Below are 26,672 nucleotides of genomic sequence, written 5' to 3'. Positions count from 1 at the left end.
AGAAATTAAACTCACTTCAAACGAGTTTTATGAGATATTCCAAATCTCAGAGCATATATACCAGTATGCATGCTGGTATAATTTATAAAGTAGTAATACTGTATACAAAATGTCAAATGTAAAACTAGTTACATTTAATCACTATGTATTTACATAGCTCTATACTGAGCAGGTGAAGTTGATGAGTCATCTTAAGGACAAGAAATACTGGGGGGGGAAAAAAAGGACAAGAAATACACTGAAGGGTAGGTATAATACCCCTGTTGGGAGAACCAAATTTTCACTATTCAAAAGAAGTCCTATAATGAAAAAAGAAAAACGAGAAAGAAAAAGGAAAGAAAAGGAAGAAAGAAACCAAATATGTAATAGTTCATTTATACAAAAAGAAACAGAAGGATAAACCAGAAACCAATAATACTGGTTACTTACCAGGGTGGGTAGAAACAAGAAAAGAAATAATGGGGGGAGGGGGCAGCACCTGGGTGGCTCAGTCGGTTAAGTGTCTGCCTTCTGCTTGGGTCATGATCCTGGGGTCTTGGGATTAATTTCCACATCAGGCTCCCTGCTCCTTGGGGAGCCTGCTTCTCCATATGTCTCTGCCTCCCTCTCTGTGTCTCATGAATGAATAAATATTAAAGGGGGGGGCAGGGAGGATGGGTAAGAGGTAAAAATGGGAAAGGTAATGCTTCCCTGAGTATATCTTTTTGTCCAATCTAACTTTTAAAACTATGTTAATATTACACATACTCTAAATAAAATCAACAAGGAAGGAGGAAAACTACAAATGGAACACAAAAAGAAACAAATGAATCTAACTGTATTTCAAGTAATTAGCTTAATTATATTAAAGGATGTATACCTAATCTAAACTTCAGAATTTTGTTAGTGATTTTACCCTTAAGCTAAAGACAAAAAATTGCAAACAACTCCAGTTGGTAGCTTTGCTTTTCACAATTAAATGAATTAACAATTCCAGAACTACATCATGTGTATTCTCAGACTGAGTAAATAAGTAAATATATTGTGGAAACTGAGAGTCAAGTTTTTTCACAGAGAGACAATTATAAATATAGGCAGGGGAATGCCAGATATCACTATGAACTCACTATTATTGTTGTTGTTAAAGATTTTATTTATTCATTCATAAGAGACACACAGAGAGAGAGGCAGAGACATAGGTAGAGGGAGAAGCAGGCTCCATGTCAGGAGTCAGATTTAGGACTTGATCCCAGGACCCTCGGATCATGACCTGAGCCAAAGGCGTCAGATGCTCACCACTGAGCCACCCAGGTGTCCAGAACTCACTGTTTTTAATACATAAAGAGATATATGTTTTATACATAAAGAGATAGACACATGTCTATATCTATCTATATTTCCCCCTTAATATATGCATAGGGTATGCATATGCCCTATACATTGTATATATATCCTATACATGCTAGAGATTTATCTGTATCTTTAACTATATATCCATGTATCTGTATCTTTAACTATATATCTATGTATCTGTATCTATCCTAGCTCTTTTCACTGAGACAACCTAGAGGCAGTGACACTCCAATAGCACCAAATACACCTGGAATGTAGATCCTGGCTTCCAAATATCATTCTCCACTGAAAGGAACCAGGGATCCCTGGCTGATTTCAGGGCTCTGACAAGTAAAAATACAAGATGAGTCTGAAATATCTTGTTATGCCAGAAAACAAAGAAGTGCTCAACAACTAATGCAGGCATGTCAAAAGAACACAGTGGCCAGCTTGGAGGAGCTCCCACTGGCCAATATGGCACAATTTAAGCATCAAAATAAATAACAACAGTAAAAGAATATAGCTCGGAATAAAACAGAAAAGTGAAGTCCATACTAACTCTAAGTAAATGAATGAGGAAGACAAAAGGGTTTTCTTACATTAAATTTAATAATTATGAAATTATTGGGGCAGCTGGGTGGCTCATTTTGTTAAGCACCTGCCTTCACCTCAGGTGATGATCCCAGTGTCCTGGGATTGAGCCCCCATCAGGCTCTCTGCTCACCAGTGGAGTCTGCTTCTCCTTCTGCCCCTGCTCAAATAAATAATATCTTTAAAAATACATATAATTATTAGTAATCATAAAAGTCATGAAATTTTAAAAAATCACCATATGACAACCACCAAAAATTATTTGAGGCAAGAATTATCAATGGATAGGGCAGCTTGGGTGCTCTGCGGTTTAGCACCACCTTTGGCCCAGGGCATGATCCTGGAGAGCCAGGATCGAGTCCCACGTCAGGCTCCCTGCATGGAGCCTGCTTCTCCTCTGCCTGTGTCTCTGCCTCTTTCTCTCTCTGTTTCTCATGAATAAATAAATAAAACCTTAAAAAAGGGATTATCAATGGATAAAGCTAGTACCTGTTTGATAAGAAACAAAATATTTACATAAACTCAATCCTCTTACTAGATACTTATTTGCACAGGGAAAAAGTTACATGAAAAAACATGGCTGGCACCATAAGTGATCAAAATTAACATCACCAATAATGGAAAAACAGACATTATGTGACTCCTGACATTATGCACTGGGAAGGACACAATCTCTGCGGTATTCTAGCCTGAACTACACAATCATGAGGAATTCAAGCATAATAAAACATCAGACAAATTCAAATAATAAACTCTCTGCAAAATAACTGGCCTGTATATTTCAAAATAACAAGGTCATTAAAAAATCTCCAGAATTGCTCCAGATTAAAATGGACTAAAGAGATATGACAACTAAATGCACGATCCTGGGAGATTTTCTTTGAATATCAGTGAAGACAATGATGAAACTGAATAAAATCAACAGAGCAAGTATTAGCATTATATCAATATTAATGCCCTGATTTTGGTAACTGTATCGTGGTTATATAAAAGAATGTCCTTGCTCTTCCAAAATACACTTAAGGGGGGGTGCCTGAGTGGCTCAGTTGGTTAAGCATCTGCCTTCCGCTCAGGTCAGGATTCCCAGTTCCTGGGACTGTGCCCCGTGTCAGGCTCCCTACTTAGCAGAGAGTCTGCTTCTCTCTCTCCTTCTGGTTCTCCCCACTGCTTGTGCTCTTGTTCTGTCTCTCTCAAATGAATAAATAAAAAATCTTAAAAAAAAGAAAAAAGGAAATACACACTTAAGCATTTGGGGTAAATAGGTTTCCTATCTGCAACTTAATCAGATGGTTCAAGATATAAGTATTTACACATATGTAAATATATAAATTAAGATTATAAAGCAGATGTGATAAAATGTAACATTTGAGGAAACCTGAATGAAGGGTATACAAAACTTCTTCCTACCATTTTTGCACCTTTAAGTCTGATATTATTTTAAAATAAAGTTGGGATCCCTGGGTGGCGCAGTGGTTTAGCGCCTGCCTTTGGCCCAGGGCGCGATCCTGGAGACCCGGGATCGAATCCCACATCGGGCTCCCAGTGCATGGAGCCTGCTTCTCCCTCGGCCTGAGTCTCTGCCTCTCTCTCTCTCTCTCTCTCTCTCTCTCTCTCCCTCTGTGACTATCATAAATAAATTTAAAAAAAATAAAATAAAATAAAGTAAAACAAACAAAAAAGACCTGTGGCTCTTTGATAATTCCTTGGATACAGATTTGGATTTCAGAGAGCAACAATGACATTAACCTAGATCTCACTAAGCCCAAAGACACAGAACACTGTAAAGGTGTGGACTGTGTCTAGATGGAGTAAGATTTTTTGTGTGTGTGTAAGACTTTCCTCAACCAACTCAAAATTCTTCAGGAATTTGCAGGAATGTTCCTGTAAGCATTTAGAAGACCCTGCAGGGAATGAACCCTGTCACTCTAATTATACCATCATGGGTATAGAAGTTAGCAGTTTGTCACAAAATGCTGCTTTTCTCAGAAATAGTAAATCAACAGAGAATAACTACAGCCCAGCTACTGTGTAGAGTCCTATCTATCTATATACTGTCCTACAGAATGCTCTCAACTCCAGTATAATCTCCATCTTAAAATGAGGAAACAAAAGGTAAAATACTTAGGTAGGGAAGACGATAAGGGAAATGACAATAATAAGTCTAATTGGATTGTTACAAAGATTTAATGAGGCAATGTTCCTCACAAATTTAGAACATTTTCTAGCATACAAAAAAATACCTAAATGTTTGTTAAATTAATAAAAATAAAAAACCTCCCAAAGATCATAAAGCTAACTGATACAGCTGAGATTCAAACCCAGATTGATGGACTCCAAGTTTCATATTCTTAGCCACTAAGCCTATACTGAATCATGGTTGTTGTTGTTTTTTTAATTAAAGATTTTATTTATTTATTGATGAGAGACACAGAGAGAGAGGCAGAAACACAGGCAGAGGGAGAAGCAGGCTCCATGCAGGGAGCTCAACATGGGACTCAATCCCGGGTCTCCAGTATCACGCCCTGGGCTGAAGGTGGCGCTAAACCGCTGCGCCACCCAGGCTGCCCTGCATCACGGCTTTAAGACTTACTGGGTTAGGACAGCCCGGGTGGCGCAGCGGTTTAGCGCCACCCGCAGCCTAGGGCGTGATCCTGGAGACCCGTTTTAGCGCCACCCGCAGCCTAGGGCGTGATCCTGGAGACCGAGTCCCACGTCAGGCTTCCTGCATGGAGGCTGCTTCTCTCTTTGTCTGTGTCTCTGTCTCTCTCTCTCTCTGAATAAATAAATAAATCTTAAAAAAAAAAAAAAAAGACATACTGGGTTAAATGTTCAACTTTCACCTACCCTCTCAAAGGGAACCTACATGATAATCTATGTTAGGTCGCAGGGATCTATAAGGTTAAAGGTGTGAACAAGTACTTAGGATGGCACAGCAAGCTGACATGGATCTTAAATGCCCAACTACCTGCTATTTTCCAGACAGCATACACCAGTTACTAAAAGCATGCTGATGCCTGTACCAAGGCACTGTCAAGAAAAATACAGTTTCCTAAGACACCAGTGATCCATAAGACTCTATTCAAGGAGGGTCTCCATTTTCAACCTGAAGTTTCCTTTGCTTGAAAAATTGGCAAAAATGTGGGTAAATATGGTTACTTGAATTATACTCATTTGCCAAGTCCTTTTTTTTTAAAATGGGTTTCTAAATGCAATCAAAGCCCTCTTACTTTTAAGAACAGGTCAGAAAAAGAAAAAAGAACAGGTCAGAATCAAAGAGTATGTTCGTTGGAACTATAGAATATAATGGTATTTTGGCTTGTTCAAGATTTTGCCACAAAATCTGTAAGGCAGAAGTAGGTCTCAGTCATCAAATTCTCTCGCTCCACCACCTTATACAAAAGTATAACTGTGGAAAACCTGATGCAGGACTCAATCCCAGGACCCTGGGACCACAACCCAAGCCGAAGGCAGACGCTCAACCATTGAGCCACCCAGGTGTCCCAAGGGACAGATCTTGGATGTCATTTAAATTTTTAAAATTCCAAAATAAATAAATAAATTTTAAAAATTCCATCTATGACTATTACCATTATAAAACTCCAAGATTTACTTTTGGCTTATTTAACTGCACAATGCAGAAGAAAAATATAAGGAATACTACACTCTTACAAACTGCTCACATAAATACCGTGGGAAGCTTGCCCAATTATACCAGGGTATCTCCTTTAGCTCTGGTTTACATTGCATTTCCTCAGATTAAGTCCTGGTATGTGTGTTTCTCACTTCACTGTGGTGACTCTACTAATTCTTAAACTTCAAAACACAAAGCCAGGTCAATTTCAGAAAAAATATTGATAACCCCTCCCAAAATGAAAAGCTAACTATGGTATTTCCATCATATCCCAGAACATCAGTAAAGTCAAACTCTATAAGCCATAACTGCTCTAGAAGTATAGCTACAATGACTCCAAAAAGCACTTCACATTATTCTGAACATACAATTTTTTTTTAGATTTTTTATTTATTCATGCGAGACACACAGAGAGAGGTAGAGACACAGGCAGAGGGAGAAGCAGGCTCCATGCAGGGAGCCTGATGTGGTACTTGATCCCAGAACCCCAGGATCACGCCCTGAGCAGAAGGCAGACGCTTAACCGCTGAGCCACCCAGGCGTCCCCTGAACATATAATTTTTTTAAAAAGATTTATGCATGAGAGACAAAGAAAGAGGCGAGACACAGGCATAGGGAAATCATGCTCCCTATGGGGAGCCTGATGTAGGACTTGATCCCAGGATGCTGGGATGGTGACCTGAGCCAAAGGCAGACAGACGCTCAAGCACTGAGCCACCCAGGTGCCCCGCTCTGAACATAATTTTTGCTGTTTCTTTTATACATACAGCATGCAACCTGAGTATGAAAGAATGTACACAAAAATGTTTGTTATGTGGTAGCATAAATGTGATTTACTTTTCTTATACATGCTTTTTAACTTTTAAAAATTTTTAATAAAGTTAAAGTTTGTTAAATGACCACAAACATATACAGTAAGAAAAGATTAGACCTACAATTCTCATATAAAACAAGAGACTGTATAAAAATGAATATACAAAAATAATATATACTATGTGTTTTATGTATATATTTATATACATAAGTTATATATAACGAACACATTTGTATACACACACACATAGGAATCAAAAGCTTCAATTATTCTTTCTCATGTAGAAGGCAAAGTAATCTTACACATGCTCCAGTCTAAAAAAACAAAACAGGGATCCCTGGGTGGCGCAGCGGTTTGGCGCCTGCCTTTGGCCCAGGGCGCGATCCTGGAGACCTGGGATCGAATCCCACGTCGGGCTCCCGGTGCATGGAGCCTACTTCTCCCTCTGCCTGTGTCTCTGCCTCTCTGTCTCTCTCTGTGTGACTATCATGAATAAATAAATAAAATCTTAAAACAAACAAACAAACAAACAAAAAACAAATGCTCCAGTCTGAACTTCTGACCAGGGTGATTTAGTTTAGCAATGATGTAAGTAGCTTTTAGACTGTATCAGGAATAAATGTAAAGATATCATTAGTCAATACTTTCCTACTCATTAAATTGTATAGCATTTTCCCCCAAGACTTCAGTACAAAATAACCTGCCAATGTTTTATACTATTATTAAAGCAGACTTATTTCTCAATGGAAGCTGAATTTTATTCTAAATCTTTTTTTTAAAAGATTTATTTATTCATTTATGATAGAGAAAGAGAGAGAGAGGCAGAGACACAGGAGGAGGGAGAAGCAGGCTCCATGCAGGGAGCCCAATGTGGGACTCGATCTGGGGACTCCAGGATCGCGCCCTGGGCCAAAGGCAGGCGCTAAACCGCTGAGCCACCCAGGGATCCCTGAATTTTATTCTAAATCTTAGTGCTCACTTCAGTAGCACATATACTAAGATATTCTACATCTTAATTTTCTCTAATCTCCCTCAATGTTTCATCTGAAAACTCCTTTTTCCTCCTTTTTTAATAATGGTGGAATTTCTCATTCTTTTATTAGTATTTAGGCTTTTAGTATTCATCCTTACTCCAAACTGAAAAACCTAACTTTACCACTGAAGTGTTGTTCTGTCCCTGTTTATTATTCTTGGCTTAAAATGCTTAAGGATCAATTAATTGTTACAGAAAAAAAGAAAAAGTTAAATGCTTTTCAGTCATTTGTTTGCCCTATGTAGTTACATTGTAATTTCTAGTCAGTATATTTAGTATAGGTAAATAGAGAACAAAAATACAAACACAAGAACCTATTTTCTATCCCATGACACATCCCACACAAAAAGACAGTCTTCTTCTTGCTTCCAAGGGTATTAAATTTCATTCAACAACAGATAAATAATTTTGCCCATTCTGAGAGCTCATTACAGCTGAAGTGTCTTATTCAATGTTCATTCCAAAAGTACTGGGTATCATTTCATTGTTTCTCAAGTTCCTTTTCATTATATCCTACATATGTGTAGTAAACATTCAATTTTTCACTTCAAAATTATGAGACTTTATTTTATTTTTTTAAAGATTTTATTTATTCATGAGAGACAGAGAGAGAGGCAGACACAGGCAGACAGAGAAGCAGGCTCCATGCAGGGAGCCCGATGTGGGACTCAATCCCGGGATTCCAGGATCACGCCCTGGGCTGAAGGCAGGGGCTAAACTGCTGAGCCACCCGGGCTGCCCAATTATGAGACTTTAAAGGATGTATAAACTACTTTGAGTCATTTAATAAGAGAGAGGTATCAACAACATGATGCAAACATCACAAACTCAGAGCAGCAAAATCTAAATTCACAGAAGGGTGTGTTCAATAGGTCCATGTTTGTTAATTTTTGGCAATACAACAGTGATCATAGGCCCAATAGTTTTTTTTTTAAGATTTTATGTAAGTCTGTATGTATTTATTGAGAAAGAGAGAGTGCAAGCACAGAGGGAGAGTGAGAAGCAGACTCCCTAATGAGCAGGGAGCCCGATGCAGGATACAGGGCTCCATCCCAGGACCCTGGGATCATGACCCGAGCAGAAGGCAGAGACACCTAATGGACTGAGCCACCCAGGTAGCCTAAAAGCTTTTTAATCAAGTTAAAATTATTTCCAGGATAACCAAAGTTCATGGCAGATATATATTGGTGACTGCCAGAAAAAACATAAGCTACCAGAATGAAACTGTATTAGGGGACCAATATAGGTTTCCCTTCCCCCTTCTGAGCAAGACACATTCAGGAGATGGGGGTCTCTGTTCCTTTTACCAACTATAAAAACAGAAGGTGGTACACCAAATGTTCATATACTGACATTTTAAATACAAATGCTCATTCACTTCTGGGTTCCAATCCCCATCCTTTAAGTGCTGGATATACCAATCAGAAAGAAAGTGCAGGCAATCTGTCAACTCACCCCTTCGGGTGAATGAGCTGAGACAGATTTTCCAATATTCTATATACTATAGGTGATTTCAGAGCACAGGCCTAGAAAAGCTTTATTAAGCTTTCTTCAGATTAGACAAATCCTTCTTTTCCTATATTTTAAGGAAACTTGTTTCCCCACAAAGTTCAACTGAAGTTTGAATAAACTGAGTTTTAAGCTAAAAAATTCATTCTGGATTAGAAGGTAGAGGTAAAAGTGAAGTAACAAAATAAAGAGGCACAAAAGATGAACAAGATTAACATTTAAAAAAAAAAAAAAAAAAGATTAACATTTTTCCCCTAAATTTAATCCAATTTTAGATAATTAAGATCTTAGTTCAAAATTTTTATCTTGTGAAAAGCAATATAATTTATTGACTAAGATAAAAGACAATTACCTTTTATCTTTTTTTTTACTCATTTTTTTTTTTTACTCATTTTTTACTGCTGCCATCTCCATTTTGGACACAAGAGTGAAGACAAGAGTTCTTAAGAAACACATCCCATTAACTACAACTCAACTATGTTTACTGCCACAAAGGAAAAATACACACACTTCTGCAAGGAAAGAAAAGTCAACCAAAACCCCTCATCATCTGTGGAAAGAATACTGAATTAGAAAACAGAAGACAGCTTACAGTCTGGGATACTTTTTATTCCTTATTCATATGAAAACTTCTCTGTGCCTCAGTTTCCTCCCCTGTGAAACATTAACACCATCTTCCCTTAAAGTCAAAGAGTCCTTGTAAGAATCAAGAAAATGTGAAGATTTTTTTTAAATAAAAAATTACAACAAAGACAAAGATTATGTATTATAATTGTAGCTCTTCTCAAATATTTGTTAATTATATTTGTGAACCTTAAACGATTGAAAAGCCATTACTTTAATGACTTCAAGCTCTTGTTCAACAAGTATTTTTTTAAAGATTTTATTTATTTATTCATGAGAGACAGAGAGAGAAGCAGAGACATAGGCAGAGGGAGAAGCAGGCTCCAGGCGGGGAGCCGGATGTGGGACTTGATCCCCAGACCTGGCATCATGCCCTGAGCTGAAGGCAGATGCTCAACTGCTGAGCTATCCAGGCTTTCCAACAAGTATTTCTTATCTAACTGTTACTTACAAGCCACTGTACTAGGCCCTACTGAGATATTACATATAGGTTAAAATATGTTACACAGGTATACTATGTGTTTGTTGTGCAAATAACATAGTGAGGAAGGGAGATTTTGATAAGTAAAAACAGGATGAAAAGTGTGAAATTTGCATTACTAAATGTTACACAAGGCATGTGTTAAAAAGTTAAACATTGTAACACTGTACTTGCACAGTTAAATAAATTTCCACCAAAACAAAGCTCCTTATACTTTTTATATGGGAGTGTAATTTAAATCCCCAAAGTGAAATTAGTTTTTAGTAAAATACTTCAAAAATCGGGATGGCTGGGTGGCTCGGTCGTTGAGCATCTGCCTTCAGCTCAGGTAGTGATCCCAGAGTCCTGGATTGAAGTATGCATTGGGCTCCCCGTGGGGAACCTACTTCTCCCTCTGCCTATATCTCTGCCTCTGTCTCTCATAAATAATAAAATCTTTAAAAAAATTTTTCAAAAATCAATTTCATCCTACAACTTGTCCCTAGATTTTGCCTTCCTCCAACATCTGCCAAAACGTCTGCTGAAAAAAACTCAACATAACAAATAAACAAAACCCCCTAAATTCAGAGAACTCATAAACTGTCTCTTCATTACTCTCTGTTAATACTTTATAACCTGTATGTGAAAACTGGATTTCTGCAGCATTCAATGTAAGCAGAGATTCAGCTCAAGAGCAGCCTAACAATTCTACTGGGCTGGTTGGGCAATAAATATAATTAACTACTCTTTTCATATGCAAAGCAATTCAAATCACGAGTAGGTTTACTATGGATGACAGAAGTAACACACAAATAAACACAAAAAGAGGAGGGAGACCTTAATAAGCAAATTAGATTACTGCCTCCTTTCATCAAATGGGCAAATAAGAATCTATTCTCAGGGTTAATTATCATGAGGAATCCCTAAAGATAATGGGCTTTAGTTGTAACTAAGGAACTAGTAAAGTAATTTCATCCAAAAATCAAATTAAATAATTAAAGCCAAGTAGTAAACTTTTCATTCTCTAAGTGATAAAACAGCCGCAACTATCTATTATCTCACATATTTGTTCAATCAGGAACTATTTAATACACACATATCATGAATTATACTAGATTCTAAGGATACAATGAAGAAGAAATCAGACAAGGCCCACTTCACATAGCTTACAATGTTGTGAGATAAGACAGGAAATAAACAAGTAAATAATTTCAAAAAGCAATTTAAAAAAATGGGGAGGGGCCACACTATTTTTAAGAACTATTATGAAAAAGCACTTCACAGCAAATATTTATTTACATTCCAAGTAAATAGGTCAAAAGTTTTGAAAAGGAAAGAAGCCAAGCCCTGCTCACTAGATGCAAAGATCTTTCATTGACATTTATGTTTCAATCTAACCCAGAAAAGTCAGACTAAATAGGACCGACAACCAGACCTCACCTACTAGCATCTCATCTGATTCTGGTTCTTCCTTCATAAGCCATGGTCAAATCCTTCAAACACAACATCTCTTTTCCGTTAAGCAATTCCTGTCTGTACTTCCAAAGTTTAAACCTAACACAAGTGTGCCCCAACTGTAGGCAAAAAACTGAAATATTTTGGGCAGCCCAGGGGGCTCAGCAGTTTAGCGCCGCCTTCAGCCCAGGGCCTGATCCTGGAGACCTGGAATCGAGTCCCACATTGGGCTCCATGCATGGAGCCTGCTTCTCCCTCTGCCTGTGTGTCTCTGCTGCACCCCCCGCCCCCCGGGTCTGTCATGAATAAATAAATAGAATCTTTAAAAAAAAATTGAAATACTTCATGCCCAAGAGAGAAAGGAGGAAAGTGAAGCTGTGTCAGAGGTGTAGGCCTAACAGTGCCAAGGTGAATTTCCAGCTTCAAATGGGCTGAGAGGTAAAGTTCACATCTTAAATAATGAAACAGCTTCGCTTACAGAGTGCATAATAAAGCCAAAAAGACCACCTGTGGGTAGTGGCTCAGCGGTTTAGCACCGCCTTCAGCCCAGGGCGTGATCCTTGAGGCCCGGGATGGGATGAGTCCCACATCAGGCTCCCAGCATGGAGCCTGCTCCTCCCTCTGCCATGAATAAATAAATTTTAAAATCTTAAAAAAAAAGTTTTCCTAGCATTAAAATGAATTTGGGTAGAATTTTACTTCTCTAAATTGCGTAAACTTAATATAGTACTATTTTTTCAATAATTTTATGAAACTACAAATATATTTTTTTTAATTTTTATTTATTCATGAGAGATACAGAGAGAGGCAGAGACACAGGCAGAGAGAGAGAAGCAGGCTCTATGTAGGGAGCCTGATGTGGGACTCAATCCTGGGTCTCCAGGATCACTCCCTGGGCCAAAGCCAGGCACCAAACCCCTGAGCCACCCAGGTGTCCCTGAAACTACAAATCTAATACAATGCCTGCAACAGTATACCTATTCTGAAAGTAGAGAAAAACTGACTGAAATTACGTGTAAAGATGTTTTCTAAAATCTAGTTATCTAATTTTATTTTATTTATTTTTAATATTTTATTTATCCATAAGAGACACACACAGAGAGGCAGAGACCTACGCAGAGTGAGAAGTAGACTCTCTGTGGGGAGCCCAATGCAGGATTGGATCCCAGGACCCCAGGATCATGACCTGAGCCAAAGGCAGACAACCACTAAGGTACCCAGGTGCCCCTAGTCACCTAATTTTTATTTTTTATTTTATTTTTGAAAATTTTTAAAAAAGATTTTATTTATCTATTCATGAGAGACACACAGAGAGAGAGAGAGAGAAACAGAGACACAGGCAGAGGGAGAAGCAGGCTCCAAGCAAGGAGCCTGATGTGGGACTTGATCCCAGGACTCCAGGATCATGCCCTAGGCTGAAGGCAGGGGCCAAACTGCTGAGCCACCCAGGGATCCCCTAGTCACCTAATTTTTAAAACTGGTCCAAAAGAACTCAAGGGATCAAAACATCTGCTGCTTCAGAGTTCTACAAACATAATTCAAATTATATGTATACTTGTTATTTTTTTTTAAATTTTTTTTAAGACTATTTATTTGAGAGAGAGAGAGAGAGAGAGAACACGCGCGTGTGAGCCTAAGGGCAGGAGGGGCAGAGGGAGGAGAAACCGATTCCCCACTGAGTGGGGAGCCTGATGCAGAGCTCTACTGCAGGCCTCTGAGATCATGACCTGATCTGAAACCAAGAAATCAGACGTTTTAACTGACTGAGCCACCCAGATACCCCTATATTTGTTATTTTTAAGAGCCATAATAATTAGCACCACACATCAAATATTAAATTTCAAACATAGAAGCCATCATGAAACATGTTCATCATGAAATGGATCATGGAGACACTGAAATGAAGCTTCTCTTACCATCTCTATGCACATAGGAAACTTAGGGCACTTTTGAAATATGTCACTTATTGGGAAAACCAGAGCTCTGCACAGTGCCTTTTGTTAATACAGGCACATAAATGTCCACTCATTTAACACTCTACCAGTGAACACACTAATAAAAGTACCTTACATGTCTGGCTCCATTAAATATCACAGCAAGCTCAGGTGCACCTGCTCAGTATATTGTCTCATTACAAAAAGTAACTCAATAGTGCTTAGTAAAAATATAAGTTATAATATTGCATGACATAATTTAGTGTTTAAGTTTTGAGTATAGTTGATAGTGACTCAAACTTCAAAAAAATCTCCTACAGAATTATGAGATTCTTATTTACTTATTTCTTAGTGACTGTACAATCAAAATAAAAGAAAATGAAATGCTGAGGCTGATACATTAGTGTTCAAAGTAAGACAGAACTAAAAAAGGATCTACCTGTTAAAAAAAGTTTGAGTATACTGATCTCATCCAACACGCTCATTTTACAGATAAGAAAAAAACTAAGAAATGGGCAGGTCAAATGACTTACTTAAGGTTATAGACTTACTTAAGGTTCCACCACGATTCAGAGGTGGAACTAGAATTTTTATTATACTGTATGGTCCTATTTAACAAAGTTCTTGTCCTAGAATTAAGTAAGGCTTCTAATTAGAGGAATTTTACTTTGTCCCTAACACCGTTAGAAACTCAAAGATGTATTTTACACAGTTAATTGAGCCTAACGTATAATGAAGCCTCAAGTATTATGAAGTCTGTACCAGGTACAATGCAGCTTACATTCCAAGAAGGTAAGTAAAGTTGAAAAATTACTATGATAGATGATTTTTGTATAAATGGGAGAAAGGGATATAGATACAAAGGGTACAAACTTTGTTATAAGAAGAATAAGCTCTGAGGATCTAATAATGTACAGCATGGTGACTATGGTTAACAATAGAGCATTATAGACTTGAAAGTTGCTGAGAGTAAAAAAAAAAAAGTTGCTGAGAGTAGATCTTTTAGCTTTCTTACTCCTCTCCCCACAAAAGTTAACTATGTGAGATAATAGCTGTGTCAATTATCTATCTCAATCTTGGTAATAGTTCCGTAATGTATATGTATATTAAATCATGACACTTAAAAAAAATAAATAAATAAATCATGACACTTGTACAGTTTAAACATATACAACTATAGGAAACCCAGAAATGGACCCTCAAAACTCTATGATCAACTAATCTTCGAACAAAGCAGGAAAGAATACCCAATGGAAAAAAGTGAAGTGAATGAAAAAATAAATGGAGTTGGGAAAATTAGACAGCCACGTGCAGAAGAATGAAACTAGACCATTTTCTTGCAAATAGACTCAAAATGGATGAAAGACCTAAATGCGAGACAGGCATCCATCAAAATCCTATCGAAGAACACAGGCAGCAACCTCTTTGACCCCAGCTGCAGCAACTTCTTACTAGGCACATTTCCAAAGGCAAGGGAAACAAAGGTAAAAATGAATTATTAGGACATCAAGATAAAAAGTTTTTGCAGAGCAAAGGAAACAGTTGACAAAACTAAAAGATGACCTTCAAAACGGGAGAAGATAATTGCAAATGACACATCAGATAAAGGACTAGTATCCAAAATCTATAAAGAACTAATCAAATTCAACACCAAAAGAACAAATAATCCAAAAAGAAATGGGCAGAAGACATGAAAAAATATTTCTCCAAAGAAGACACACATATGGCCAACAAATACATGAAAAAATGCAACCATTCAGCATTAGAGAAATACAAATCAAAACCACAATGAGGGACGCCTGGGTGGCTCAGTGGTTGAGCGTCTGCCTTCGGATCAGAGCGTGATCCGGGGATCTGGGATTGAGTCCCACATTGGGCTCCTTGCAGGAAGCCTGCTTCTCCCTCTGCCTGTGTCTCTGCCTCCCTTTCTCTGTGTTTCCATGAATGAATAAATAAAATCTTAAAAAAAAAAAAAATCCACAGTGAGATACCACATCACACCAGTCAGAATGGCTAAAATTAACAAATCAGGAAACGACAGATGTTAGCAAGGATGAGAAAGGGGAACCCTCTTACATTGTAGGTGGGAATGCAAGCTGTACAACCACTCAGGAAATCAGTACGGAGGTTCCTCAAAGATGAAAATAGAGCTACCCTATGACCCAGCAATTGCACTACTAGGTATTTACCCCAAAGATACAAATGTAGTGATCCAAAGGGGAACCTGCACCCCAATGTTTATAGCAACACCCACAATAGTCAAACTACAGAAAGAGCTCAGATGTTCATCAACAGATGATGAATAAAGATGTGGTATATACATATACACATATACATGTGTATGTATATATACACAGAATATTACTCAGCCATAAAAAATGAAACCTTGCCATTTGCAAGGACATGGATAGAATTAGAGGGGTTATGCTAAGCAAAATAAGTCAATCAGAGAAAGAAAATTATCACATGATTTCACTCATGTGGGATTTAAGAAACAAAACAGAGGAGCACTGGGGAAGGGAGGGAATAATAAAACAAGATGAAATCAGAGAGGGAGACAAACCATAAGAGACTCTTATCAGAGGAAACAAACTGAGGGTTGCTGGAGGAGAAGAGGGTAGGAGGATGGGATAACCGGGTGATGGGCATTATACAAGTGATAAATCACTGAACTCTACCTCTGAAATGAGTAATACACTATATGTGAAATAAATAAATGGGGGGAAATAAATATATACAATTATATTTGTCAATTATTCATTCTCCAATAAAGTTAGAGGAAAAATGACAGGGGAAGGGGTGGGGGGAGAGAGACTAAACCTCCCCCAAAACAGAAGAAGAGTTAAGTACTATAAGAATAGTACTGTGGAAATTCAGAGGATGGCAAGATTATTTCTGGCTGGGAATGAAAAAATGGTTCAGATTTATTAAGTAATGAAAGATTATTCCATTGTTAGAAGTTATCAGAAAAGAGGGATCCCTGGGTGGCGCAGCAGTTTAGCACCTGCCTTTGGCCCAGGGCGCGATCCTGGAGACCCGGGATCGAATCCCACATCGGGCTCCCGGTGCATGGAGCCTGCTTCTCCCTCTGCCTGTCTCTCTGCCTCTCTCTCTCTGTGTGACTATCATACATAAATAAAAAAAATAAAAAAAAAGATTTTATTTAGTTATTCACGAGACACAGAGAGAGAGGCAGAGACATAGGAGAGGGAGAAGTAGGCTCCTCACAGGGAGCCTGATGCAGGGCTCAATCCCTAGACCCAGAATCACAACCTGAGCCAAAGGCAGACGCTCAACCACTTAGCCACCCAGGTACCCCCTAATTAATAGGTTAAAGAAAATACAGAGGCCAGAGAAATATACTAAATGAAACCATAGGGAAACAATCGAGACAAATCCAGAATGTGGTACATTCCACAATATGCTTCAAAGTACCAATGTTATAGGGAAGAAAAGAGGAGGAGCTATCTAGACTTTAAAAAAACACCAAAAAATGTAATGTCTAAGTGCTGAATAGATCCCAATTTGAAAAAATTAGCTACAAAAGGGACACCTGGGTGGCTCAGTTTGTTAAACATCTGCCTTTTGCTTAGGTCATGATCTCAGAGTCCTGGGATCAAGCCCTGCTTCTCTCTCTCTCTCTCTCTCTCTCTCTCTCTCTCTCTTTTTAAGATTTTATTTATTCATGAGAGAGAGAGAGAGAAGCAGAGACACAGGCAGAGGGAAGCCCAATGCAGGACTCGATCTGGGGTCTCCAGGATCAGGCCCTGAGCTGAAAGCGGCACTAAACCGCTGAGCCACCCGGGCTGCCCTAAGCCCTGCTTCTCATTCTCCCTCTGCCCCCTTGTGCCCTCAAATAAATAATAAGTAATTTAAAAACAGCTATAAATGACATTTTTGGGACAACTGGTAGATTCTGATTATGGACTAGATCTTAGGGAATAGTTCCTATTCTTAGGAGTAATAATGGTATTTGCATACTGAAGTGTCATATCTGTACTCTGCTAAGCGCAGACACACATATACACATATTGTTCAATCTATTTTTTTTATTTTTATTTATTTATGATAGTCACACACAGAGAGAAAGGCAGAGACACAGGCAGAGGGAGAAGTAGGCTCCATTCCATGCACCGGGAGCCCGAAGTGGGATTCGATCCCGGGTCTCCAGGATCGTGCCCTGGGCCAAAGGCAGGCGCCAAACCGCTGCGCCACCCAGGGATCCCCACATTATTCAATCTAATGTGTATTCAAATATTTGTTGTGTTAGTCTTTCCATTTTCAATATGCTTGAAAATTGTCATTAAAAAATGTTTTAAAAAAGAATTAGATGTAATCTTGACAAAGATGATCTAATCCATGCTCTTCTTCCAACAATGTAAGAAACTGAGCCTTAGGGGCACCTGGCTGGCTTAGTGGTTGAGCATGTCTTTGGCTCAGGTTGTGATCCGGGGGTCCTGGATTCAAGTCCCACATCAGGCTCCCCACAGGGGCCTGTTTCTCCCTCTCTGTGTCTCTCATGAATAAATAAACAAAATCTTAAAAAAAAAAAAAAAAAAGAAAAGAAAAGAAAAGAAACTGAGCCCAATTACCAGAGCTAGAGCAGCCCCCGTGGCCCAGTGGTTTAGCGGTGCCTTCGGCCTGGGGTGTGATCCTGGAGACCTCGGATCGAGTCCTGATTGGGCTCCACTGTGGGAGCCTGCTTCTCCCTCTGCCTGTGTCTCTGCCTCTCTCTCTCTCTGTCTCTCATGAATAAATAAATAAAATCTGAAAAAAAAAAAAAAAGTAATGCAGGCCTTTTCTGAAGAGACTAAAACTCAGGCAGGTCTGCAAAATCTTAGCATAAACTCTTTCCATGCGCCAGAAAACTAGGACCCAAGAGACAAAAACTGATCTGGGACAAATACATACATGTGCATGTAAAAAAGACTCTTTTTTTAAAAAGTAATCTTTATTAAAAAAAAAGTAATCTTTATATCCAATGTGGGGCTTGAACTCACGACCCCAAGAATAAGAGCTACATGCTCTTCTGACTGAGCCAGCCAGGTGCCCTATGTGCATGTAAAAAGCTAAAGACATTTCTTATGCTTAATATGTGACAATATAACTTTTTAAAATTACAAATGAAAATCTGTTAAAGATCATAACAACTTAGTACATCAGAATTTTATAGAAAATAACCTCAGATGCAACATTAAATGGGAACGAGTTTGCTAGGTACACACAAAAAACAAAAAACAAAAAAACCCACTTAAATAGTATCACCTATGTATTATCTCCCAATTTGGTCTATTAATTGTGGCAATTAAGCCTTCCAAAAATCTGACACCACCACTTAATAACCTCGTATTTCACCTATCCCCATCACAAACTTCTTGCCAGTCCCCCCAAAATGCCAGTTTTTTCATATTTCTATACAAGTAATTTGCATACAGAATGACCTTTTGCTTTTTCTCCATCTACTCCTCTTTCAAGACCAACTACTTATGCCACCTCTTCAGTAAAGTTTTCTGACCCTGCTCCTCACTACTCCATGAACTTCCATAATACTTTTTTCATGTTATAGAAGCCTTTAAAACTTTTCCTAATTAAATATATGGTTTCTCCCTTAGAGGAAGAATCATAATCTACTTGACATCACAAAGGAGGCCTTATTTATATCTCTACTTATGGTTTAGCTTAGAGTGCTGGCAGTTAGAAACAATGGAGGTTGTCTATTTTTAAAAGTTCAGGAACAATCATCAACCCATCTAAAAAATAGTATTGCCCTGAGTTAAAAGTGATAGTTTATATCATAAAGCAAAACTAAGTGATCTGGACTGCTACTGTGCCCCTTTGATACTCTTGTCACATAGTCGACAAGCATGGAAACTGTCTGAACTGATACAAAGAAGTATGCTCCTGCTTATTATGCCTAGGAGCCAATTTCAATAAACACAAAAAAATTATCTGAAGGGTTTCCTGTGAGGACTTAATCAGAAGAGTCCAAAAGTCACTGACTCCTTACTTAGTGAAGTCTTAGAGAAATGTGTATTAAGACCTCACTCACAGGCAGCCCCGGTGGCTCAGCGGTTTAGTGCCACCCTCATCCTGGGGTGTGAACCTGGAAACCCAGGATCGAGTCCCACATCAGGCTCCCTGCATGGAGCCTGCTTCTCCCTCTGCCTGTGTCTCTGCCTCTTTCTCTCTGTGTGTCTCATGAATAAATAAAATAAAATCTTAAAAAAAAAAAAAAAGACCTCACTCACACTCAAGTAAAATTCACTTAAAATGACTTTTACACATTAGGATTTCTTTTTTTCTGGGTGCTTGAGTGGCTCAGTTGGTTAAACGTCTGCCTTCGACTCAGGTCATGATCCCAGGGTCCTGGGATTGAGTTCCACATCAGGATCCCTGCTTAGTGGGGAGCCTGCTTCTCCCTCTCCTTCTGCCCTCCCCCCACCTCCTGGCTTGTGCTCTCTGGTCCTATCAAATAAAAAAATTTTTAAATATATAAATATCTTTTTCTTTAGACATCTAAATTTCAACAGAAATTCCATTTCTGAAAAGAGAGTTATAATGGAAATACCTAAAAGTTTTATTGCAAACATGCAAAAAATGGCATTTACAACATCCAATGTATATTCAGCAATATTCAACCTCTCCACTCAATACATGGAATATATTCAAAAACAAACTTGATTTTTGCTGACTGCAAGTCAAAGTAGCCGATGCAAGGTGAATACATGCTGATTGTTCTTGACCAACACACATGCATCTTTAAGTACATACGCGTTAGTAAAGTCTCAACCTATGGTCCTTGAACTACCAGTGAATCATGAGGAGCTTGCTGGTAGCCTAGTATGCCCGATAAGCAGAAGCAGAAAGCTGGGTAGGGATGGTGAGGGGCGGCGGGAAGAATCAGGTGCAATGGTCCACCAAATGAAGATAAACCATTCAGCTGGTCTGCAGTAAGGAAAAATGAGAAAATCACTAAATCAGCAAATTGATCACCATGCCCAATTAATATGATCATGTTGTTTAATGAAATAAACCTATTGCTTTCTTGCAATAAGAGAAGAATGTTGTTTTGGTCCAGAGACACAAGAGAGATAACTATTAATATAACGGCAAAAGTTCCTTATTACAAGTGATTAACACTCAATAATTATTCTTATCAGAAGACTCACCTGGGTATAGTACTACTAGCAAGGTGCTGTCAAAGCTTTGCATTTACAGTAAAAAAAAAAAAAAAAAAATCAGATAAATTTAAAAACAAAATCCAGATGGATTTTGATGGATTAAAATTTTTACATAAGAAACATCAGCGTTATAGACTAGGGCTATCAAAAATCAGAAGAATGAAGATTCTCATCACTTCTATTTTTTTTTTTTTATTTATTCATGAGAGACACAGAGAGAGAGGCAGAGACATAGGCAGAGGGAGAAGCAGGCTCCACAGGGAGCCTGATGTGGGACTCCATCCCAGGACCCCAGGATCATGACCTGAGCCAAAGGCAGGCACTCAACCACTGAGGCACGCAGGCGTCCCCACTTCTAATGTCTTATAGATTCTATTCAAAGTATATAGTACTTGCAACTGATTCCTAAGTAAAATGAGATGAATAAAACAGCCCATTTTATATCCATAACAAGAATCTTTATTTTTTTATTTTTTTGCGAGAATCTTTTTTTTAAAAAAAAAGATTGTATTTATTTATTTGCGAGATCGAGAACACAAGCAGGGCAGAGGGGCAGAGGGAGAAAGAAGCAGACCCCACCCCTGCCTGCCTACTCCCTGCTGGACAGGGAGCCCGATGCAGGGCTCGACCCCAGGACACTGGGATCATGACTTGAGCTGAAAGTAGACGCTTAAATGACTGAGCCACCCTACATAGCAAGAATCTACACTCTACATAGCAATAATCTTTTTTTTTAAAGATTTTATTTTATTTATTCATGAGAGACACAGAGAGGCAGAGACACAGGCAGAGGGAGAAGCAGGCTCCATGCAGGGAGCCCGACGAGGGACTCGATCCCAGGTCTCAAGGATCACGCCCTGGGCTGAAGGCAGTGCTAAACCGCTAAGCCACCCAGGCTGCCAGCAAAAATCTTTAAAAATGAAAAAAAAAATTAAAGAGAAATTTTAAAATGCTGTTCCAACATACATTCCAAGATAATCTTGACTAGAAAAAATGTCAATCCTTTATTTGCTAGAAAATTGAAAACAAAATGGGACTAGCCCAGTGGAAGGTAGCTTATTAGGTAGGGGCTACAACATCCCATGTCAATTTTTAATATAAACTCAAGTGCTTAAATCTCTTCCCAAAGAGGAGTCTCCATATCTCAGTATTTTCCTACTGGAGCATCCTTTACCTAAATTCATTTCTCATAACCTACGTATCCAAAGTTCCACTGGATTTCCAACTTAGACTTTCTTGCCGCCTATTGTCCTTTTGGTCTCTCACCACAACTATATTCCTCCTGCTAAAATCAAGCACCCTCTACTTTACATCAAGTAAATGCCTCCTGGGGCACCTGAGTGGCTCAGTGGGTCGAAAATCAGACTCTTGATTTCAGCTCAGGTCATGATCTCAGAGTGGTGGGATCTAGCTCTGCATCAGGATCCTTGCTTAAAAGGGAGTCTCTGCTGGAGATACTATCCCCCTCTGACTGATCCCCCCATTCTCTCTCTCAAATCTTTTTTTTTTAAAGGTAAATGCCTCTTATTTCACAGTATGTGTCTCTCCAATAGGTATAAAATTTTATATACATCCTACTTACAAAGCCTCGGAGCTACCAACCCAGGAAATATGAAAAATTTTTACTTCTACTGTCACTCTTGGGATAAGCCCAGACTAAATCTTCAGTCCTCCTCATGCTTAATTCTGCTTCATTTTTAATTACAGACACAGCCCTAAGAGTAGAAGCATAAGAAAATTCAGAAAACAACCTAGTCAGATGGTGTATAAAATATATGGGACAGGGCAGCCCCGGTGGCACAGCGGTTTAGCACTGTCTGCAGCCCAGGGTGTGATCCTGGAGACCCTGGATCGAGTCCCACGTCGGGCTCTCTACATGGAGCCTGCTTCTCCCTCTGCCTGTGTCTCTGCCTCTCTCTCTATGAATAAATAAATAAAATCTTAAAAAAAAAAGAATATATGGGACACTGAAAATATGTAAGGAAGAAATATGAATGATATTCTTGGTGAAGAAAGAAAAAGTTTCTAGAGAGAAATGTGTTTGTTCTAACATACACCAATCTCAAAAGGGCTATTGGTAGATTCTAGGGCTGAATGCTCCGAAGTCTATCTTTGAGTTTCGATGTAACGAACTACAGGTAGAATTTCTCCAACACAACACTAGAATGAGTAGTTAACAAACCAAATTATTTTCTGAAATTTTAGGAATGATCTGTGTTTCACAGGCAGACTTGATTTCCCATGTTTCCCAGTAATTTAACAAAATTCAGTATACTCAGCACCTACTATGGTCAGGTCCTGATTAGAGGTGATCACCTCATTTCTCCACCATCTGGAATTTTCATGACTCAGTTCTTAGTACCTTCCTCCCCTTTTCACTAACTTATCAGCAATCATTTATTTTTATTCCTTCAGTCAACTCCCCCAGCTGACTCCAAAATCCACATTCATAATCTGAACATCTAGGAGTTCTATATCTGAATTTCTGCACCAACCTACATGATGTCCCAACTTAAAAATTCTGTCAGTTAATCCTTAACATACTGAAAGGCAAACTAGAGCTTGCCCCAGATAGTTCTTAGTCCCCAAAACCTACCAAGTCATCTCAATATTTCTGGTCACTCAGATTCACAAATATGGGATTACAGATTTTCCTCAATTTATGATGGAGTTACATCCCAATAAACCCATCATAAATCGAAAACTATAAGTTGAAAATGCATAATACAACTACCCTACAGAACATCACAGCTTAGCCTAGTCTACCTTAAATGTGCTCAGAACATTTAACATTAGCTTACAGTTGGTCAAAATCATCTAACATAAAGCCTATTTTTTTTTTTTTTTATTTATGATAGTCATACAGAGAGAAAGAGAGAGAGGCAGAGACACAGGCAGAGGGAGAAGCAGGCTCCATGCACCGGGAGCCTGATGTGGGATTCGATCCTGATCTCCAGGATCGCGCCCTGGGCCAAAGGCAGGCACCAAACTGCTGCGCCACCCAGGGATCCCCATAAAGCCTATTTTATAATCAAGTGTCAAATATCATAAAATTTATTGGATAAAATAAATTTTAAACAGAATGATAAGCCTATCTGTTGCTTACCCTCACATGCCCTGACTGCATGGCTGACTGGGAGCTGCAGCTTGGCATCACAAGAGAGTAGCCTACTACCTATCATCAGCCACAGAAAAGATCTAAATTTAAACTTTGAAGTACGGTTTCTACTAAATGTGTATGTATCACTTTGCACCATCATAAAATTATAAGATCGAAAAATCATAAGTTGAGCCATAAGTCAGGAACTATGTGTTTTACTTTCTTTTATGTATCCCTATATCCAATAAATTACCAACTCATGCCATTTTTTTCTTAATGGGTTCCTCCCTTTAGTCTCTTCTCTGCTGTAATTAATCCTGTACCAGTGCTTCTCAAGCTTTAACATGCTAGGAACCATTTGAAATTCTTATTAAAATGCAGATTCTGATTTACTAGGTCATGGGTGGGGCCTGATTTTCTGTATTTCTAACGCAGGCACGCACGCCCAGGTTACTGCAAAGCTTTGAGCAGCTCAGATCACGGCTTTCTTTTATTCCCTTAGCGCCTGCACAGTTTATCCTGTGGTATATTTATCTGTTTACATAATGTTTTATAATTTTTTCATGTGTGCATATTTTAGTATCCTTTCCTTAAAAAGGATTTTGACATACTCAAGAAATAAGATCATGATTCCTTTTTTGGAACAACAGTAACCAACCCAATGTTGGGCATATTGTGGGTACTCAATGCCTGTTGATTGTAAAATGCTTCTGCAGAAAACATAACAATCATCTCTTAAGAGCTGAAGTAGGTTTATAGATTACTTTTGTCAACTTTAGAAAAACCATTCACTGCTAATCAACCTTTTCATCACGTAAGACAGAAAATAAAACAGCTTTCTATTCATAGTTAAGAAAGCAAATGTTAAGTTAAGCTTGTGAATTATTGGTTATAGATTTATTCTTTCTCCATCAGTGAAGGATTACATATACATTTAAAACAAAAACTAGAAGCCCAGTCAGCAAACGAAAAAATAAACTGGACTTCATTAAAATGACTCTTGCTCTCAGGGTGCTAAGTTCAAGACCCACATTAGGTGTAGAGATTGCTAAAAAAATTAAAATCTTTTTTTTTTTAAGATTTTATTTATTTATTTATTTGAGAGAGGGAGAGAGAGCGAGCGCACAGAGGGAAGAGAAAGAGGTGGAGGGATAAGCAGACTCCGTGCCAAGCATGGAGCCTGATGCAGGACTTGATCTTATAACCGTGAGATCGTGACTTGAGCTGAAATCAAGGGTCAGATGCTTAACTAAGTCACCCAGGTGTCCCTGAAAAATAAAATATTTAAAAAGAAAAAGAAAAAAAATTTAAAGACAACCCCAAAATGGGAGAAAATATTTGCAAATCATCCATCTGATAAGGGTTTAATATACAGAATATATAAAGACCTCCCACAAGAGAACAACAAAAAACCCAAAACTCAATTAAAAAATAGGCAAAGGAGTTAAATAGACATTTCTCCAAAGATAAACAAATGTTCAAAAAGCACTTTAATTAAAAGATGCTCAACATTACCAGTCATTAGGGAAATGCAAACCCAAACCACAGTGAAATACCACTTCAGGTCAACTACAATGACTATAATTTTTAAAATGGGAGAGAACAAGTGTTGGTGAAGATACAGAGAAACTGAAACCTTTGTTGCTGGCAGGAATGTAAAACAATGAAGATATTATGGTTTATAAACGCTTACAAGTTCCTCAAAAAGGTAAACCATATAACCCAGTAAGAATTACCATATAACCTAGCAATTCCACTCCTGGTATGTTATATCCAAAAGAATAAAAAATAGACATTCAAACAACTCTTTGTACACCAAAGTTCATAGCCACTGAATCACAATAACCAAAAGTGAGAACAACCCAAATGTCCATCAGTAGAAGAATAAACAAAATGTAGTATATACATAGAATGGAATAGTATTCAGCTATAAAAATGAGGTACTGATACTTGCTACCACAGGATTAACCTGAAGATGTTATGCTACGTGAAATACAGCATAAACAAAAGGATAAACATTGTATGATTCCACTTATATGAAATATCTAGACTTCATAAATTCATAGAAACAAAACGTAAACTTAGAAGTTACCGGGGATTGGGAAAGAAGGAGCAGAGATATTGTTTCATGGATCCAGGGTTTGTCTGGAGAGATGAAAAATTTTGGAAATACATAGTGGTGATGGTTGCATACTGTGAGTGTAATTAATGGCACTGAATTGTACACATAAAAATGGTTAAAATGGCCCAAATTTTATATGTATTTTACCACAAGTTAAAAAAATGAAACTAGAAAAAAAAGAGAAACTAACATTTTTTTTATTATGGCCCTGAGTTCAAGTTCTGACTGCCATTTGTAAGCTATGGGTTTTTTTTTTTTTTTTTAAGATTTATTTATTTATTCATTCAGAGAGAGCGAGAGAGAAGCAGAGACACAGGCAGAGGGAGAAGCAGGCTCCATGCAGGAAGCCCGATGTGGGACTCGATCCCGGGTCTCCAGGATCACACCCCGGGGCTGCAGGTGGCACTAAACCGCTGCACCACCAGGGCTACCCAGCTATGGGATTGTTAAAACAAGTTAATTTCATCCAGCTTCACTCTATCCATAAACTAGAGACATATTACTCACCTCTCAGAGTTGAAGACTAAATGAGAAAACAATCACTTAGCACAAACACTTGTTACATAATAAATACTGGATAAATGGTAGTTATAATTTAAAAACCACGGTTCCGGGCAGCCCGGGTGGCTCAACGGTTTAGCGCCGCCTTCAGCCCAGGGCGTGACCCTGGAGACAGGGGATCAAGTCCCACGTCTGGCTCCCTGCATGGAGCCTGCTTCTCCCTCTGCCTGTGTCTCTACCTCTGTGTGTTTGTGTCTCTCTCATGAATAAATAAAATCTTAAAAAAAAAAAAAAAACACAAAACACTGTTACTCATCAAGTAGGTAGTCTACAAGGCTGCTATAAATGGATACCCAGAAGAACTCCATGATATTAAGACATTCTGAAACAAAGAAATGAATGCCCA

At 38.4% G+C, this 26,672-nt stretch overlaps 1 protein-coding gene across 3 annotated transcripts in view; it reads right to left on the bottom strand.

Annotated features, from left to right (window-relative positions):
• Positions 1–26,672, bottom strand: part of UBTD2 (ubiquitin domain containing 2) — a 69,480-nt gene that overhangs the window by 39,581 nt on the left and 3,227 nt on the right. The window contains exon 2 of one of the 3 annotated variants that reach the window (XM_072756590.1): positions 20,134–20,307. The exons of the other annotated variants lie outside the window; for them this stretch is intronic. The gene's annotated coding sequence lies outside the window, so the exon portion shown is untranslated. The remainder of the gene's footprint in view (positions 1–20,133; positions 20,308–26,672) is intronic. 3 annotated transcript variants of the gene reach the window in all.

Source organism: Vulpes vulpes, chromosome 4 (genome assembly GCF_048418805.1).
Source record: "Vulpes vulpes isolate BD-2025 chromosome 4, VulVul3, whole genome shotgun sequence".
Taxonomy (NCBI): domain Eukaryota; kingdom Metazoa; phylum Chordata; class Mammalia; order Carnivora; family Canidae; genus Vulpes; species Vulpes vulpes.
This window is presented reverse-complemented; position numbering and strand designations above follow the sequence as displayed.